The sequence below is a fragment of the Chaetodon trifascialis genome, chromosome 12 (assembly GCF_039877785.1).
Source record: "Chaetodon trifascialis isolate fChaTrf1 chromosome 12, fChaTrf1.hap1, whole genome shotgun sequence".
NCBI classification, from domain to species: Eukaryota; Metazoa; Chordata; class Actinopteri; order Chaetodontiformes; family Chaetodontidae; genus Chaetodon; species Chaetodon trifascialis.
This window is the reverse complement of record NC_092067.1, coordinates 18,342,292-18,363,787: the sequence shown is the minus strand read 5'-3', so window position 1 is coordinate 18,363,787 and position 21,496 is coordinate 18,342,292.

Genomic DNA, 21,496 nt, shown 5'->3' with positions numbered 1-21,496 from the left:
TTCTAGAGGGTATTGAGGATATAACCCAAATTTTAAGTAAAAATCTGTTTATTACTGACAGCTTAGTCATTCAAAATCCTGCTCCTAAGAAGCATGAAATTGTTATGCAACTCCTCGTGCATAACTTATCCCATGAAAGGATGCAGAATCAGGAAAATTTAAGTCATTTAAAGAGCTTTGCCATTCTAAAATCCAAATGTTGGAATATTTCTTGCTGTTTTCTAAGCTTATGCATTGTGAGAGCAAACTGACTAATTGAAAGAACTTATAGAAATAACTATTAGCAAAACAACTGATGTGATGTGGCATGAAACCTCCTCATATTCAGATGGTTTGATGACCAAACCTGAATATTAATAAATGAAGAAACAGCTGCGATTTGTCTCTATTCTTTACAGTACAAACAGCCTCCAATAACTGCTGACTTTATTTTCAACACCATATTCATTAACACTAACCTGGATCTGGGCTGTTGCTCCAAAACAACAACACAGACATTGTTGGTTGTTGCAGCCCTCAGTAACTTGTTTCTGGTACAACCACTGCTAAACAATATATTGTACATTATGGACTAGACAGGAGCTGTTGTGGTGCCAAGGGAAGTGGGTTGCATTCCACAGACAGTTATTGTAAGATACCATGACATGTCTGTTGTCTGTGTCCACACAAACACACACGTAAAAACACACACACACACACACTGCCAGACTGACAAACACACACACACACCAAAGAATGGATTTCCTGTCTGGACAGGAAGTTTGTCAGAGAGTGGCAGACTGCTCAGACACACGCAAAAATATTTACCACAGTTAAAGTTGGTTTGGCTGTTATTTAAAATCAAGATCTTATACATGAAATGAAATTTAAAAATAATTTCACTCTGACAGGCTGGAGATCAGTGTTTGAATGAAGGTCCGGGACGATCTGCATTAAGAATTCAAGCTGCTTTAAATACATATTTCAGTCTCGGTCCTGTGCCAGGACCAGCATTATTTGTACCCATCCTGACATAACCAACAGCTGGCTGAGAGCTTGTGCAAGCATGGCTGTGTGTGTGTGTGTGTGTGTGTGTGTGTGTGTGTGTGTGTGTGTGTGTGTGTGTGTGTGTGTGTGTGTAGTGAGTGGTCTGACCAGGTGGTATGACCAGCAGTAGCAGCCCACTAACATTCCAGCCTCCTCTCCCACGTCTCTCGTTCTCCATCTCCACTAAACAGCAGAACTTCAAATCTGGACCTCAGCAGCTGCATTTCCATCCAAAGAATCAACAAATCACGATGCACGGAAATGAAAAACCCGAGGGGAAAAGGCCAATTTAATGATCCGCTTTGATTATTTGTTCATTATCAACAAAAATATGTCTCATCCACTCAGTGGATTGAGTTGAAGAGGTTGACTTGATTATAAGATTTTACTGAAATGCGATTGGGAATCCAACAACAGTGCGATTCAATCCACACAGGCAGGGAATTTGTATCTGATTTATCTCTGATCAGTACAACCTTCTGCAAAGGTCATGTAAATATCTGCTTATTCTGAACTTAATGCCAGCAACATGTTTTGAACAAGTTGGGACAGGAGCAACAAAAGACTGGGAAAGATGTGGAATGCTCCACAAACACCTGTTTGGAATATTCACAGGTAAACAGGTTCATTGATAAAAGGACAGGAATGGGCATGAAAGGGGCATCCTGGAAAGGCTCAGTCGTTCACAGGCGAGGATGGAGCGATGTTCACTGCTTTGTGAACACGATTGTATAAAGGATATTACTGCATGGACTCTGTAAAACTGCTCAATTCATCTGCAAATGACGGCGTTCTGTTTTTATTTCTGTTTTACATTCTCACTTTTGGAATCAGGGTTGTGAGATAAATCGGGGAAAGGCTTTTGCTCGCTCTTTTACTCTTCCCTGGGAAAGTCTTAGGCTGAAGTCACACACAGTACAACAATGCTAGCAAGCACTGCACCCCTTCCTAAAAATCCTTGTGGGTTTATCTCTTTGCTGCAGCTGATGTGTGAAGATATGGCCATGCTTTCCCTGTTTTGGTTCATTTCAGCAGCGAGATAATAGGCTGTAATTTACATTTTAATTGAATTAATTAATTCAGAAAATGTGTCAGCAAACACACATTTTCGAGCATTATGAATAATTTGCATTGTGGAATTCACTGTTAGATCCTCAGTCAGGGTATTTAACACATCAGACTTCTGAGATTCCCACAGCTCACAAAGGAAGAATAAAACAGTAAAACAAGACTAGACGAGAGGAAAAATGGGAAAAGATGGAGAGATCTGAGAAGCTTTTCCAGCAAAGTATGTCCTCTCCTCTCTTCCAGAGCTTCTAATTAGCATTAGCATGTAGCTTCTGCATCAGCATGTAGTGTACTTATATGCTAACCGGCATCCCACTGGCACCCTTGGAGAATCACCGCAGGCACTTCCACTGCAGGAAGAGCGCTAAGATACAGTAATACAGAGCTGGAAGCTGTATAGAAGTGAATTAATATGTCAATTATTAAAAATGGGGCAGTCAGAGATTTAGGAAATGTTGCATGTGTAGCATTTAATTAAAGTTTAAACAGCCAATGCTTTGCGCTGATATGTAAAATATTCAAAGCAATAACTGATGACATTGTGACTTTTGCATGCAGGCAATGTTCAGTTCATGACGGCATTCATTGTTAGCGTGCCATATCTTTCCAAATGGACGCATTTTATTCTTTTATCTCAAGCTTAGACTTACATATGGATGTCCGGCAAACCCAGTTATAAGCCCTGCACACACACACACACACACACACACACACACACACACACACACACACACACACACACACACACACACACACACACATGTTTCCAAGGACAAAAGACCCCAGATGAGGAAAGGATGAACTCAGAGCCAGTCACGACTTCTGGATCTTCATCTCCTCATCGCCATGATTGCCTCTTTTGTAACCAACATCTATTTCCTCTTTGTAACATGGAATTGCATTAAGTTTATGAAATGAGAGCAAATACTTGTATTTTCTCTTTTATTTTTTTGGAATTCACATTTTCTTCTGACCTGGAGAACCTCATTTGAGCCCTTCATGATCCCGGTTCAGACTGAGCTTCCTGTCATTGCTGCCTTCTGCACCCCCACCTGGTACTTATCTGTTTAATTTACAATTATTTCAAAATGAGTCTTCATTCAGAAGTATTGCAGAAGACGGGCCTTCAATTCAGTGTGTCTTTAACCAGCCACTGGATTTAGTGCCAAGTGCTGAAGAAACAGCAGGAGGAAGGTGGACAGACAAGAGATGTTGAAAGAGAGCAGCAAACTGGAGACAGTCCACGAAAACAGATGAAAACAAAGAGCGAGAGAAGGAGGGAAAGCTGATCAGTCATAACACGGCCCACATTCCAGAGTAATTGAGCAGATGATTAGTCTCACAATCAGCAACACAACACCAGCTGTCTGAACAGAGAGCTGTATGAACACAGAGATCAGGCTGGAGAGGAGAGGAGAGGAGAGGAGAGGAGAGGAGAGGAGAGGAGAGGAGAGGAGAGGAGAGGAGAGGAGAGGAGAGGAGAGGAAAAGGTGAGTAAAGGTGAGTAAAGGTGAGTTAAAGAGGCACACAGAGGTCTCTCCTCGCTTCCTTCTCCTCCCTTTTCCCTTCAAACGTCTTTTTCTCACTTCCACGAGCCGGCTCCACGCCTACAAATCACTGTGGTAATCAGAGCTAATTTTCCCTCCTCGTGCGAGAATTAGGGGTATTAGGGGTATTAGTGAAAGGCTCAGCTTTCACCACTGTGTTTGTGTTGACAAGGGCGGCCTAATGAAGCGCACTGGGAGTGTCACAGAACACTTGTCCTTCTGATTACGCTTGATTCGCCAAGTCTTCTATGTTTTAAGTGATACCTGATTACTTGTCACTGAACCACCAGGAACACCCAAGAGGAGGAGAAGCCAGATGTCCCTCACGTTCGGGTTCTCGAGTGTTATTTGAATTAGTACAACAACGATTATTGCATCAATAGCTTCCTCTGTTTTATCTCAGCTGCTAATTAAATGACTAATGTTGCAAGTCCGATGAACAAATCATGTAATGGAAATTCAAACAGGACTTACCATTAAGTCTCTATAAGCTTTCTAATCAAATTTAGATTACATTTGATCATTACAATTTAATTTCATTTAACTCAAATTGGATGACGTTATAATGATGTCGTGGAGAAAAATGGGTCACGGTTCACGAGAGGATGGAAAAGTGGAAAAATATGATTCCTTTAAATGCTGCGGTGAGTGTGCCACATTTGCTCTTTATATGATTGGAAATGGTAGCTGGAGCTAAATGTCCAGATGAACATGCACTTCAGGCCTTTTACACAATTATTTTTTTGAACTTACCATCAACTTGCTCAATGAGCTAGGCTACTACATTAGTTGCCTCTTTTAAATACGTTTGTTAAACCTGTAATAATCTATGTTTTGGCCATGCAGGGTCACCACATCAAGCTGTAAACATCCTGAGAGAAATATCTGGCTTTTTAGCTGCTAAGTCCCAAATGGCATTTGCACGTCACAATATTTTGGATTAACAGAGTCCAGAAGTCATTTCTTACAATGGCTGTGATGGACACGTGCTCCTTTGCAGCATTTGGATCCATTGACCATCAAATAGAAATTAAACCAGTCTGTCAGTAAAATTGCACAGAGAAAGTGGACGATGGGATCCTTGGCGTAAACGAAATTATTTGCAAATGTTTAATTAGGTTTATGGTTTAGGTTTAATTAGGTTGTGATGTTAATGGTGATTAGAATGTAATGTCCCCCCAAAATCTGCTACCAGGAAGCGTTGCCCCTCAGAAACACATACAGCACATAGATCATTCACTGCTGTTGGACCATTTCACTAATCATAGGGGCCAAGTTATGCAAACTAAGCTTCTAGTTTGGGTCATGAAAGCTGTTCTAGATTTTTTTTTTTTTTCTTCGGGTATTATTGAGTTTTTCCCTGAAAACAGCTGCAGCTGCTGCTGCTGAGTGACTGAACCGCAAGTGCAAAGCCAGAAAATCAAAACAATTTGCTGAAAGGTAGTAAAACGCTTCATAGAGCTGAACTGTAGAGTCTGGTGATCAGTTCCTATGCCTTTCACATGTAGCCAGCTGATCCACTGTGAATATAAAAATATGGATTAGAGTGACTTTAAATCACTTCTATGGCTTTCATATTGGTCTGTTGTTTTGTTTGGTTTCTTGCCTTCATTTCTCACTTGTCTGACCTTTGCGTTTCTTTGCAGCTGCAGCAGCAAAGGTAACTTAGTTTGAAAAGCATTCGACAGCGTTGGTTTGGATCAGACCTACCCTTCATTAGACATCAGCGCCGCTCACTGTGTTGCTCTCTCACAGAAAAAGGAATGCACTGAACAGTTCCCTCAGTATTGCTTCACTTTTATCACTTCAGGATGTTTAATTAGAACCGGAGGCAAAAAATAGGCATTTGTAAGAGTTTCAGTACGGCTGGTGTTTATGTGTGTAGTCCCATATGGCAAGAGGGAGGGAATATTTGCACAGGTCCATGATCCTGAGCGTGGCAAGCATGAGGTCTGTTGCAGCTCCAACAGCCGAGGGCAGGCTGTTAAATCAAAATTCAATACACACTTACACCACAGGAAAAGATCAACATTTACGCCTGTTTACAATGTACAGCAAGAACATCCACCCATAACACAGGCCAGCCACATTCCTCTGCCTGCCCACACACAGAGCAGCCAGGGTGCACGATGATGCCTCCCGTCGCCAGATTTCAGGAGATGGATTTTCGGATTTTCAGTTAATCAATGAGTCTTTCGAAATGAGGAGTAGAAAACAAATTCCACCAGGAGAAGGTAACTCTTTGGCGGAGCTGGGGTCAGGAGAAGGTCTGACAGAGAGCAATCTCTGAGGAGATTGAAAAATTATGAACTTTAACTGCAGTAAAAGAGCATGGAGTCAACTGGGAGTCGCTCAGTTGGGATGAGCGAATACACGCAGCATACAAAAAGATGATATTTTTTCCTTGCTCTTGTTTGCTGCCATTTGCTGAACTCAGATTTCTGCTCCCATCAGAGGGAGAGGTGCTCCATTCATAAAGGCCAGAGTAGCCGCAGCAGCAGCAGCAGTAGGTTGTTTCTGTCAGCTCCACTCTGGGTAATGTGCCAGTAACCACAGAGGCCAGTACATAGCTGTCATTCCTCTGCTCACTGAAAGCACATTTAGCAACCAACACCTGTTTCCCCTGCTCAGTCTCCACTATGTGCTGCTCTGCTACAGCTCTGCCTGCGTCGAGGGGAGCAGCCATTCAACTCTTATGACTTTTTATACGCCAATGCTGCTATTTCTGGAATGCGGCTAATGGACTATTTTTACTGCCAACAGTTACAGTAGTAGTTAGTCACTCCAAGCTATGACAACAAAATCAACATTTCAACCCTTATAGGATGTTAAAACGTTCTTAAGGAAGGTGTACGGCATTCTTAGAGGTGGATTAGCAGCTCCTTAAAGGCACAGTAACTTTTAATTTTATTGTATGGGGCTTAAAGGTATAATGAAAGGGGAAATAAAGCTAAATTTTAGCTAAATTGCTGGTTTCAATCAACAGCAATTTCATTTGAAAGCAGGGAAATGCTTCGTAAAACATTTCACAGGTTGGCTGGTCTAACTGATTAACACATTGAAACTGATAAGAAAGCTGAGAAAGTTTTTCCAGATTCCTTCATTACACACTGGTGAGAAATCTGCTGGTCAGACATAAACTAACATCAGCCTAATAAAAACACAAACCCTCCATGTTGTAATGTTGTACAGAATCATACTCCGTCCTTATTTTGACATTTTGGCCTCAAAATGATAGTGATAATTGATAATGTGCTGGCCAAATGGCAGCCGTATAGTAGTTAAGTGGTGCTTTAATGAACTTGTCTCTTCAACCCACAGGGAGGTCAGAGGCCACAATAAACTATGAAGCAGTGCAAATTGAGACGATGATAAGATGAAACACACACTTTCTGCCCCGCACGAATATGCTTTATTCAGTAATTGGTGTTCATAGGGAAAATAATCTGCCACTGTCCTGTCTTTCTGCCCATTTGAGAAAAATCAGACTGAAATCATATTTCATGATAATTTAAAGACATTTGTCTGTTTATGAAGGATTTTATTTAGAGGGATGGTACTATACCAATTTTACTAGACTATTGTCATGCTATTACACTCGAATGAAGGACTTGAATGAAAAACTTGTCAAATATTCCAAAAACACTCAACAATCAATGCAGATATTTATGGCAGACGTCTGTAAAATGTCTAAAAATGCTCAGCAAATAAATCAGAAGAAAAAGAGACTTTGCAGATGACAGTTCTTAGTATCAAATTACTGTAATACTTTTTCACTGAGAATCCGTAAAATGCCAAGAATGTTCCAGTAAAACCTTAATGTATATTGTGACTCTTTCAGTGCCAGATCAGCTGAAAAGGAACTGAAAGCACACATCACTCAGCAGTGGGGAATCCCTTGCTCTGCCACCTGCCCGTCAATCATCCCGGCCTGCATTACGTGACCCTACCTGCTGCTGCTGTCCCATGCTGCCCATAATGACCATACCACACATACCAGAGCCACAAAGGGGCATTCCTGTACCATTCAGCCAGACAGCTGTTTTACTTTAAAGCTGTCACTGACAGCAGGTTTCCACTGAGGATTAAAACAACTAAAGGATGGTTTCCAGAGAGAGAAGTGGAGGCACATGTTGTGCACCGGTACCAAGTGCAGTTAAGACCTTCACAGATAATTAAGAGTGGGGTGCTTATGTGTAAACAAGGGTTGGACCGATGTGGTGTTTTAAAGCAAACATTTTGATTGTGGTGCCTGTGTTTCTGCCACTATTTAAATATTTCTAAATGGACGATACAGTCAAAAAAGTGAAAAAATGAGTAGAAAAATTCACAGGGTTCATTCCAGTCGTTGGAATAAATTGCTGGCATTGTACGTTTCTGCAGTTTCATCTGCTCTGACACCAGTCTGTGCATTTCCACAACCTGTTTATGACTGACAAATATTAACTTTAAAAGAGATGACTGTCGAGGTTTTTAATAATATCAAAGATTACCTCGAAGAGACCAAACAAGCCCCAACAAAAAGTACTTTATCCATAATTGATGATTTCAGACCAAAATGACCAACTTGAATAAGAATTTTCATAATTATTCTCCAACTCTAACTTAATCTAATAATAACAATAAAACTATGCATTTGGCCAAACGATAAAATTAAAAGTTCAGACAAGATTTAGAAGATTAAATGGATCATTTTAAATGGATGCAATTACTCATGGGAATTAGATTTTCAATAACATTGCAATTTATTGGGGTACAAACTGAAAGTGTTTGTGTGTGTGTGTGCGTATGTGTGTGTGTGTGTGCATATGTGTGTGTGTGTGTGTGTGTGTGTGCATATGTGTGTGTGTGTGTGTGTGTGTGTGCATATGTGTGTGTGTGTGTGTGTGTTTTTGTGTGTGATCATGTCATCTGAGAGTGTAATCTGAGGGATAACGTGGCGCTTATCCAGCTGATCCCCCCACCTCCCCGGGTTCTGACAGGTTGACACCCATCATTCTTCACATTAACTTTGCCTAATTGGCAGGTAATTCCCTTCTCCCCTACTGTCCCTCTACTGTCTCTCTATTGTCCTTGTACTCAGCCCCTACTGTCCAGGTCTTTATCCACCAAACTAACCAGGCACCCTGCAGCCAGTAAGCCCCTCAGCGGGGCTTCTTGTCCAGGCCCAGAGTCCTGCTAGGCCCTGTCACTGTAACCTGGGGAAGTGAAGTAAGTTGGGAGCTTCCTCTGTGAGTATGATCCCCCATGCTGGGAATCTCTCTGCGAGGCTGACAGGAGAGCCAGCCCCAAATTATCTCAACCTGTCAGTATCTGCTGCCCACCCACCCATTTCCACACACACACAGACATTGCCCAAATTACATAAAGTAATGTGTATATTTATGTTCAGGCAGTTTGGCTTCCCAGTGTCTTATATAAAGTTGGTGTCACCTATGATCCTTCCTTCATGCATCAGTCTTAAAGAATATTCTGCCTAATGAAAATAATGTCAGAGTAGCTTTCAATGGAGAGATTAAGGGGATTTTCAGCAGCATAATGAAAGAACTGAATCTGAAAATAAAAGGTGCAGCGTCTCTTAAGCACCAAAAACCAAATGTTCTTCTCTTTTTAAAGCTGACAAATATACAGGCCTTCCTCCCTCACTGCCACATTTAATTTAATGTACTACAACACCAAATCTTCAACATTCACCGCTACTTCTGATTCCTTTAGCTCCTCCTAGATCTCAAACATGCAAACACACACACTTCAGCTGTACAGTAGCTCTCATCCTGCCCTGACAGTGATTGACAAGTGTTTGCAGAGTCACTCTGCAAAGTCAGACACGAGACATATGGGAGTCCCACCCTCCTGTCATGTCCGCCTTCCCATGAGTCCTTTGTGGCTGAGGTGGAGGTGGCAGGAGCAGTCAGGAGCTTGTCAGAGCAACAGGAAGAGGCTTACACACTCACTATCTCTCCCTCATACACACACACACACAGACAACTTCCCTCTCTCTTACAGGAACAACCCTCATACACTCTCGCTGTCAACCCCCCAGTGAGTGTGTCAGCTGTCATTAACTTCCCAGACTTCCAGTGAGCAGGGGAGCTTCCCCTCCCTCCCACCCCCTCACAGGTGACTCTCACTGGGGGCTAAATGCTGGGAATGCCAGCCTCTCTGCTGGAGGTCTCCATTCTGTCAACACAGCCAGCCAGAGGTCAGAAAAATGAAAGTGAAACAGAGATAATTTGTCTATGTATATATATGTGTATATTATAAATGGTAAAATACTACATGTGAATCTATGCATGTTAATGGCATGGTTGTGCCTTTGTGTGTGTGTGTGTGTGTGTGTGTGTGTGTGTGTGTGTGTGTGTGTGTGTGTGTGTGTGTGTGTGTGTGTGTGTGTTTGTACCCATTTTACAGTTTTTGCATTTGTAACTGTGTGCATGTATACTGTATATTGTATGTATTATTAATTAATTAATTATTAATTAAACATTAAGCTCTCTTGTAATGCTTTTTGCATCTTTATTTATTTATGTAGGTTTGCATGGTAGGTTTTTTAATTTGTGTGTGTGTGTGTGTGTGTGTGTGTGTGTGTGTGTGTGTGTGTGTGTGTGCGTGTGCTTATGAGTGTGTGTAGTTGGGGGGGCAGCATGCGTGGAATGTGTGTGTGATATAAAGGCTCTCTCCTCACGCCACAATGGTGTCTTTGACAGGCGGGAGAAGGGAAGGCTTTGTTTGGTGACACCACACAGTGTTGTGAATGCCCGACATAGCTGCCATTCCTCTCTCTATGCCCTCCGCCAGGCGACTGGCTTATCAGGGATTCCTCTCCTTTCTATCTGCCCACGCACACCCCTCACTATGTGTGTGTCTCTGTATGTGTAAGTGAGGAAAAGAGTTTGTGAAGCATAGTTGCTAACACCAAGGGAAATGCAAATGAGCCCTGAAGGAGAATGGACCCTCTGTTTGGTTACATATTTTCTCCACAAGTGGACCCCTTTGGCTGCCACATTTTGACAAAATCGCAAGTTGCGAGCATGGGTTTAATTTGATTTGATTTTGAATGAACTAACTTTTCATGCAACTATACAAAACATTCATGCAAATAATTATGGTTGAGTTCTGATTAGGGTTAAGCGACTAAAACACTGAGGTGAACGTTAATTGCAGGCCTTATGAAGACACGTCCTTGCATAATGAGTTGCTGGGACGTGGTCATCTCTGGTTAAACTTGACTTGAGTGTGGTTCAGAGGGACCTTGAGTTCATCTCTTCACCTGGAGAACCAGGATTCAAAATACGGTGGCGCTATGTGTATATACATGTAATGAAAGATACACGAGGTCCCCAGAAAGCCTCATCTGAGGAATTTAGCAGGAGCTTGAAATTTTGTTAGCTTTTGATACCACGGTTTGTTTGTTTGTTTCATATAAATGATTATGTTCCTGTATATTTAGGTTCCTGCAATAACTAACAGGGTAATAGTAAAGTGCGTGTCAATGTTTGTGTTCATTTGCCCATAACAATATCTGATAATTTGAATCTAATAAACACAATGCTGTCTGTTCCTGCTGCGGCCAATCATGCAGGAGTCTTTCAGCTGAACATCCTCGGGCTATCCAGTGTTAGCGTCCACTGTTTGTTGCTATTTTTATTGTTTCTCAGTGGGAACACTTAAAAAAAACATTGAATTGGTTAATAATGTTCCTGTTCTCTAGGTGGGTGCATGTGTACAGTACAGTCCCATCCCAACAAATCCCCTGAAAGTCATGATGTAATATGAACACTGCAGAGAACTATTGGTACCCATCCATTCAGCATGCCTGCCATCAACAGTGCTGTTTAACATCCGGGACAGACTGACCTCTTGTGCTGGTGGGCAGCTGTGGCTGCTGCTGTTTTTTAAGCCAAAGCAATAACCGAGTAGAACACATGAAAGCAAGTTTATGAGACATCCTTCTGATCAGTGATTGGAGAAAAGGTACTGATTGTGCAAGCCTAAACTCCTCCGGCAGGTTGTTCCAGAGTTCATACTTTTTTCCATTCTCTAATCCTCCTCTCTCATCATTCTGTTTATCTCATACTTACATTGTGAACTAGTACGTTGGTGAAAAGCTCATTCTTCTCCCTGGGCTAAGTAATCAGAGAGGTCCTTGCAGCTTTCACGCTAACGTTGTATTTGCCAAGAGGCCTGATACCCAAATTAAAGTAGGTATGGTGCCCACATGTGAGAAAATTAGGAATTCAATACACATAAACTCACACTTACACACAGCTGTTTCTGTGTGTGTTCAATGCCAACATGTTGTTATGTGTTTGGCGTGTTTATATGAACTCTGATGGGCCTCATAGAGGTTTGGAAGCAACACCCCAGTTGGATTAGGCTGATATTAGTCTGTTCAGCATTGTCCTTTAAAGGCATAATCAGTATTTTCTTTTCTTTTTTTCGCCACACAAACTTCATACTGCATATTTAAAATTTTAAACTATACATTAAAAGTAAAAATACAGAACCTTAGCTTGTATGTTACTCTCCCATTACGAGACTGACATTGATAATAATTGATATCTGGAAGGGTGTGAAATGACCTCCCAGATGTGAACTTCGGTGGTTTGTGTTATTCCACTTTGGTGCAGTCATAGCCTGTCCATAAAAACACCATGTTTAAACACTAAGATGCTCTGAAACTTAAAGTGTACATTCTGGGCTACTGATTTCTACTCATTTCTTATGGACATCTAACGGAAGTGTAGGGCTTGGATGTCAGTTTATCTCCATCTGGTGGTGAGATGGATCAGATTTAGGGAGGCTACCATACAGGCTTGGTTCACCCAAAACATGTGTTGGGGCTTTGCTGGAAATATGTAGCTGCAGGGGACTCTGGAAAAGCTTCAGACTTCTTATGGACATACAGGAATCAGAAACTGATGGCTGATGAACAGTCTCAAGCTCAAAAATTTGGAAGGGTTTTGGTTCTGACTTGCTAAAACTTTAGAAAACCAATTGGTGGGCCGTGAGGAAATGGCCGGACTTCATCCAAGCTAAGCCTCAAGCTAAGCAGTTCAAGTCCAGCCTGAACCACAGGGTAGAGTGTGGACCGTTAGCTTGAGAGCTTCCAGTTCACCTCCTCGCACTGCTGAGACGCCCTTGAGGACTGATTTTTGGAAATATCTGCTTATTCTGAACTTGATGCAGCAACACATTTCAAACAAAAGTTGAGACAGGAGCAACTAAAGACTGGGAAAGATGTGGGATGCTCCTTCCCTCATCCTCCCAAATCGCAGACTGTCTATAGGTCCTGTGTGTGTATGTGTGTATTTCAGGTAACAGTAACAGTGTAAAAATTCAATTTCCACAATGAGGGATTACTAAAGTCCATTCCTTCTAAAAAGCTGTTTTGTAAGGAAAACACTGGCCTTGTGTAGTGATGTTGCGAAGAGGAAGAAGGAGCACTTTGAGAAATTCATCATGTCAACTGACTTGATCTATGGACATGAGGCAATGAGGAGAATGGAGGATGCGAGCCAGAAAGTCCACCTCCGTGTTAGCAGGCATGCAGACTGAAAATAGGACAGCATTATAAAAAGCAAGCAGCTACTTGGTCTGGACGTTGGTTTTAGAGACCAGTCATTAAACATCTCTACCTTCATTTTTGTAAATAACAGCTTAATTACTAAGAATTTTAATGCCTCTAAAGCCTACATGAGGATGCATTTTTTCCACAATAGCTTTAATTAACAAGCTGATTGTCAGTCATACATTTTGAGTCATCATTGCTGTAACCTGCAGAGATAGACAAGTTGAGCAGACGTTGCATTACACAAGGATATCAAAGCTTACAAAACGGTGACAAGCAGTTTCTGGCATATAGCTCTTAAAAAGAAAAGGATCAGCAGTCCATTAAGAAAACCTGGAGATCTAACAGTGTATAACGACAGTATTTACTGCTGTTATTGTAATCTTGACGTGAAATATGCCAGGAATTTCTTCTATTTCTTATCTGATTCTGAAATCACCAGCAAGTCAAGGTTTGTGGTCATACAACGTTAATTTCAAATATCACAAGATTTTCGAGCTTGCAGACAAGAACAAGCATCTCCCAAACATCCTTTTCCTCAAGCCCTTTTTCTGCATTTCCCATTGTTTTATCAAACCAAAAAAAACAGTAATCTTCAGTCAGAGTTGTTCTAAGTTGTTGCCAGTCTTTCAGTGGGATGTGGGAGGTTTGAATTATTCTTGTCACTTTCCTAACACTGTGCCTTTAGGGAACAATTAGATTCCTTTTATGTTGTTGTAGCTTATTTCATCAGATTCCTCCACTGGTCCTCCTTTTAAGACTGAAATACACACATGCGAGCGCACACACGCACACTTGCACACAAACAGATGATAATATGAACACACATGGTCCATTAACTCCACCAGTCTCCCAGGAGCCTCCTGCAGTTGAATCACAGCCATTCCATCAGACTCATCAGCACTGCTGTGGGAATAATATTAACAACAAAGAATTAGCCTTTCCATTGGCCTCTATCTCAACACACACACACAGTATCTACTCAGTATGTGACATGTAGGATGTTTGTTTACATCTGTACTGTACATGTGTTGTGTGTGTGTATCCCTGTGGCCATTTATCGGTTTGTCTTTGTACAGTCTGTGTTTTATCATAATTCATAATGTTTTATCTGCATTCATGTGTGTGTAAGCAGGCCGCATGTGCAGGTTTCGGGGTGTAAAAGCGACTGGAATGCAGTGAAACATCTTCGAGAGGTGTGTTTGGAAGCGTGCCCGTCCATGTTTGTGCGTGCATGTGTGAGTGTGTTGTGTATTCATAGACTTGCGGCTCCCACGTCCCTGAGAACGAGGCCAATCAGATTGGACAGACAGTTTATTTCCAAACACTAGCGTCTGGCCTGCTGCCTCACACACATTCCAATACTTCCAGACAGACTTTCAGAAGCGGGAATAAAAAGGCATTGGAGTTGTTAAAACATGACATTCCCAAAAAAGGGCTGCTGGGCCCAGAGACTACCAAGAAACATCCCACATGACTCAACACTGCAGGAATGACAGCACCGCGAGGGTCGCCGATGAAGGTCCTCTCATAGATATAGTCTCTCTATTAGCCTTCTCTCCTCTCTCTATTTCTGTCCTTCAGCCTCTCTGCCATCGCGCTGTCTCACACGTTAGATCATTCTTAACTGAAATCTTTGTTTTTATTATGTAAGATTTTAGGGCCTTTTTCAAGGGCACCTAAACAGCAACGATGAGGAAGGGTCACATGTTGCTCTTTCACCTCCCAACCCAGATTTATTCTAGCAGCCTAACCTTTAGGCCACTGCTGCCCCATGCTAGTTAACTGCATGTTCAGTATTCAAAGTATAGTATATCAAAGCTGAACTGCATATCTGCATTACACTGATGTCTGCTTCTGATATGTGGATCTGATGAAAAATGGTTGATTATACAGTATGTATCTATGATTAAATAGGGGAGGATCTGTGAAGAGACCATTTTTATGTGTCATAAAATATTAGATGCTCCCTAAAATTCTTGTAAAGGAATTAAATAATTTTAGTCCAATTTGCTTTCATGACAATGGTACAAATCAAACATATGTGATATCGGTATATGGGAAATATTGGCATTCGTATCGGCCTTCAAAAATCAGAGTGCACACATACTCATGCACACACAGTGGGAGGAATGTTGTGTGTATTGTGAGTGGGAGTTGAGGTCAAACATCACTATCAGGGACTGTGTTAATGCATTCAACTCCTATAGAGGCTGACTCATGAGGCTGTCTGTTTAACAGTGGGTCAATTCATCCCGCGAGCGAGGGGGGCCACGAGCATCAAAAATGGGTGCTTTGACGCAACTGAAGTGACCGTGTCAACGTTTGAAAGGGGTTGATCAACTTCCAGTCACGTCCGGTGTTTTCTCGAGGGGTTGCGCATACATCACTTCATGATAGGGTTCATTAAGAGGACCATGATAAGAAGGCATCTGGTCATAACAAAAGCAGGACACTTGTTTTATCTTTACTCGGCCGCTGTGATTGTTTCACAGTCAAAGTCACTAATTAAATGAGGATCGACTAAAGCAGATAAAAGCAAAATCCCTTTTTGTCAAAATGTTTGTTATTCTTTTAATTAAAGCGTCAGAAACTATTAAAAATGAGCATCTTATCTGAGGCATCCCTGTGTTTTAAGGTGCACTCACATACAGTTCCCAAGAGATAGAATAATAACAGAATGGTCAAAATGTGTGTCTGCAGCAGAGGCTGAGCTGCTCCACACTGCATGAAATGATAGCATAAATGATAACAGTGTCACATAACCCTTTATGACATCATTAGGGTATACTTCTGACTTTCAGTTAACAATGCACGATATTGTTGTCTATGTATTCTTGATAATCAGCTGTAAGTGTCCAACAAACCTGCTCCCCTTCATCTAGACTACATCTCTCTCTATGTCTGGATTTAACAAGGCAAAGTTCTTAAGGCATAACGGCCTTTATCTGAACTGAGCCATCAGAGAACTAAATGAGAAAGAGAAAAACCGCCCATAATATTACATGAGCCATACATTTTGCATGAATGTCATAATGTGCACATAGTTTTGTCCAATCTTGGCATATTTTTCGAATATTCAGGCCTATTGCATATTTTACCACCTGTGAGAAAAGTCAGGAGGCAAAATAACTTGTGAATTAGAGATTTAGGCAAATGAAAATGACACAGGCTTACGAGTCCATTTACATGATTAGCTTCTTGATGTGCTAGAGATTTTTTTTCCCGTCATTATATTATGAAGTCTTTGCATTTAAATGACAAGCAAGTGGGAACATTGAACAGAAACAAAGAGAGGAAAAGTAGAAATGAACCTGGTTCAAACATATCTGAAAGAAAAAGAGAGACAGAAGAGAGTTTGATAAAAACTCTCATTTATTAATTATGCTTAACCCGTTCATTAGCATCAAAGAAAACAGACCACATCAAGACAAGCCATTCAAATAAACACAAAAGTGTACGTCTCACATGAAGTACCGTTAAACTGCCTTGAACAGAGCACTGTACTTGTTCAATACACAATCTGCTCCACAAGCAGTCCTGTTAGTATTGATTTCAATTTACCATGAACCCTGATTAAAGCTGTTTTTTGTCTTTCATATTAATAGCTTAGCAAATCCAAACAAGTTAATCAGCACATGAAGTGGTCTAATTAGTTTGTCTGGAGTGTCTAAGCTGAAGTGGTTGTGCTGTATTTGTGTCCAAAGAGGGAACAGAGGCAGAGAGTGAAAGCAAGACAGAGACCAAAAGGATGAGACTGTGAGAAATCTGATGGACGATTATACGACAGCAGGTACCTTTATATAGCGTATTACCAGGAGACTAACACAAGGCAATCACTCTGAACTCTTTCTCAAAGCTCTGCTGCACTTTATCAAGTATTATTCTCACCTACTTTACAATAATCAGTAAATCCCATGTATATTTCAGCGCCAGAACAATTAGACTAATCTAAAAGTCTGATTAAACTATGAATCCATTGAATAATTAAAACACACGTTCACACGTTTCTATTATAAAAGAGTGGGTTTCAAGGGGCTTCCCAGGAACAGGATTTACTTTACTCCTCCTCCTCCTCCTCCCATTTTCCAGGGCCCCCAAAGGCCTTGTACAGTATGTAAGGGGTAAACATTAAAATATTCATGCATCAATTAAATCTGGAGAAATTAATCTAATAAATATAACCTGACAAAGCCATTACGGGGTCTTCAACATGAGAAGTTATTATGAGGATAAATCCTGCAGGGCTTTGGTGGCAATGCTGATTGCACGAGTACTTCTGACTCTGGAGAAAACTGTGGAGCTGGACTGGAGAACGAGCACCAGCGATTTGTGATGAATTTTAGTGCAGGCAGATTGGAGACAAAATTTGACAGAACATAAGTATTGAGCAAACATGTTGCTTTGGTTTGGGTGTGTCATTTAATGCAGTATACAGGTGTACCATTCAGCACTGAGCCTCACTCATCATGTCATGTTTTGATTACAATAATTACCTCTAAGTGCTCTTTTAATTAGCGTTATGAGCCCTCATTCATCTGGAGCATCACTGGAAATGCCTCTGGTAGCGGTAAAGATGTCACCATAAATTAAATAAAAATGTTGGACCACATGTTTTAGGCCTTGCAGTATAGTAAGAGTATGGAATAGTGTTTTTTGACCACGTAAATTACACCTATGTTTATGACTGAAGAATGTGATTAAATACAGCATTTTGAAGTATTCCAGTATATAATAACTTTGATTTTGTAGTATTACTCTTATTAAGGCCAATTTGAGAGCTGCTACAGCTTCCACTCCTGTCTTTTTAAAGGGCCAGTTCACCCAAATCATGAATTTCATTGGAACTACTTTTTACTTTGCTGCCACCACAACCCAACTCTTGATAAATGGGATGATGGATGTTGACAGTAAGCATTATCTTTAAAAAAAACAACAAAAAACAACAACAAGAACAACAACAAAAAAACTGAATATTTGAGCATTTTTCATCATCTTTTCACCACCAGTGTATTGGGGTGGCAGCACAAGTTTCACAAGCAGATCAGAACATGGGCAAATAACACAAGTGTTTTTGATTTGGGTGAATTAACCCTTTACTTGTGGTGGAACTAAACTTTTTACATTTGAATCATCATCGACTGGCTCATTAAAATCAGGCTAAGATAATGTGCCATGCTCTGATTCTGCCAACCTGCCTCTGAGCAGAGCCCTGCAGTCCCGCTTCCAGCCTTTACGGCTGCTATTCTTGACTGACCCATGACATTTGGGAAAATGTGAACATTAAGAACTCTCTCAGAAATTAAACAAGAGCCCTATTCCTAATTCATAACATTTTTCATCAAAGGGTAATATCGCCCCATTATACTTGTACATCGATCTAACCCTAAGGTATCTTTTGGGCTTCACATTTTTACGGGCTTATCCTTACGATGTTTCAAAAATATATTTTTAATATGGAAAAGCCCGTAAAAGTGCGTCGCCTGCCTTGGGACACCCTGTCTTGTCCGGGCTCGGAGGCAGTGTAATTGCTCTGAGGGCCCCCCCCTGAACCCCAGATCCGTCTTTACAGCTTGTATTAGCATACATAATACTGCTCTGTGGACTCAAAGAATCGTGCCAATTGAAACGCAATCATTTTCACAGCGGAGCACTGCCATCACCACTTTAATTGAGTGTGAGAGTGCTTGCATGTGAATGTGCATGGCTTTGTATCTTGAGACAGAGGATAATTGCTTTTGCAATACAACATAGCAATATGTTGCTAATTCACTGATAGGACTTGATTGCTTTTGTCTAGTTGTATCCCCTGGGCTGGCTCATGTGTTTGTGATGTTTGTCAGAAAACAGAAGGTGCAGACAATAACTGCTGGCCACATCCCTTTAGACTGTCTGCACTGTATCTGTACCAATTTCATCGCACACAAACACAGATACAGTACACAAACACACACAACAAAAATAATTTTAGCTGCATCCTAAAAACAGGGTCTATAAACTCGCTACAATAAAGACAAGATTTTCCCTTGATATGAATCCCCCACTGTTCAGCGACAACCAACCCTAATTATCTTATCATTATCTGTGGATTGCTTTTGTCAAATTACAAAGTGGGCAAACAGACACGGCGGCATTTTAGAGTCAAAGAATGCCCCGTCTGCTCTTTACATGTCTACAGTCCCTGAGCGCTGTTTCAGTTACAGTATATGGTTGTACAGCAACAGGATAGAGATCACATGCAGTCATATGCATAAATATGACACAATACCACATATACATGTCACATAGAGCTTTGAAAGTCCCGTGCCACCTGGGGATCCCTGCTAACTGCTTTTCAGGGGCCCTGCAGATTGCATACATTGCATGCATTGCATACTTCTCCAGTGCCTTCAATACCATCCAGCCCTGCCTTCCACAGAACAAGCTCCTGGCGATGCGACTGCACCCTGGAACTGCACTACCTATCTGGAGCAGATTGACCTCAAGGACCTCGAGAACCAAATTAACAAAAAACTGGACCGGTCTCACACCACCGACACTGTCTTCAGGAAGAGACAGACCAGACTGTTCTTTCTGAGGAGACTAAGATACTGCAGTGTGTGCAACAGGCTCCCGAAGACCTTCTACTAGTCTACCATGTCCGGTGCACTGTTCTTTGTCATAGTGTGCTGCTGTAGTGACATCAAGGCTGGCAAGACCAGCAGTATTAACAAGCTGCTAAGGAAGGCCAGCTGTGTGGTCATGCTGCAACTGGAAAGTCTGCAGGCAGTGGCAGAGAGGAGGATGAAGTACAAGATCAAAACCATCCTCATTAAGCCCTTTCACCTCTTCATGGCATGCTGTGGCGGATGGACATCTCATTCAGCCACTGGATCATCCCACCCAGGTGCAAATTGAAGCATTTCAGATGCTCCTTTGTACAGCTCACTGAACTCACACAGCCGCATTTTCCCAGTGTCTGCTACACTCGAGACACTCTCCCTCTCCATCATCCCTCTGCTGGACTGTTGCACTGATTACATACCTCACTATATATGTAATGTATTCTGTTATATATTGTACTATACTCATACTATACCACATTATACTTGAAACTCGATATAATGTTGCTGTACTATGCTGCATATTGTATTTAACAGTTGTGTCCTGGGCAGATCCATATTTTCTCTGTATTGGGGGGGCACAACCTCCCAAAGAATGTGTGGTTATGCCCATAGTGGTCCCAGAAAAAACATCTTGAAGGGAAAATCTTAATCCAGGCTCCCAAAATTGGCAGAACACATAAGTATGTGTGACTATTATTATTGCTTTTGGGATCACTAAAGGTTTATCTTGTTTTGCAGTAGTGTCACTACATTCATATCACTGCATGGCCTTTAAACTTAACCTTGACCATAGATTTAACCCTTGCTCTAACCGAATAATGATTGAAATCTGTACACACATGCACATACACACACCAAACACACAGCTGATGGTCCACCGCTGTCTCATTTTGGTACAAAGCTCTCAATGAAGAACTTATATGACCAATTAACATAACAGAACAGTAATTTCCATATAAAGTGGACAAAGCAAATAGCTCTCTAATGAAGATCAGTGTTAGTATGCTTGCCGGCTAATTTCTCCCAACGTCAGCAAAAGCCTGCAGCGACAAAGTGATTGAATCATGAGAATGTGTATTAATGGCATTAGCTGCTAATTAGCCAAACAGAGAAAGAGGACATTAATCTTAAAGCCCAGTTGTAGACTATTCAAGTCTAGAGCAAACTTGGAACCGCTTGTCAGACGTAATGCATTAAATGCTAAACTGTGGGCAAGAGAGGGGCCCAGGGTGCAGCGAGGTTAATCTGCGGATATGAACAAGGACTCACTTTAACATCTTTACACTATCCCTGTAGCTCTGCAGCATGTGTCTGTGTGACTGACAGTGATGCTGTATTTGAAAATTATTAATAGCATTTCTAGAATATGCCAGTTTTATTTCTAAGGAATTGTTATGGTTTCTTTAATTATTCCAAATTGTTATTGTTTATCACTTTGGACGGATATCAGCAGATTAAAGGCCCTGCAATATCCTTAGATTTGTTAACTCTGTACATTTGTTTGTAATATGTAGACCTATATGACAAAATATTGAATGAATCAGGACAAGCTGAAACAAACACATGTAGGTCAGTGTTGTAAGTGAAAGTGAGATGTTTTGTTGAATGGTGATCCAGTTGGCTACAAGAAAACAAACCAGCAAAGCAGACTTTATGCCTGACCCTGATGTCTGTGGTGA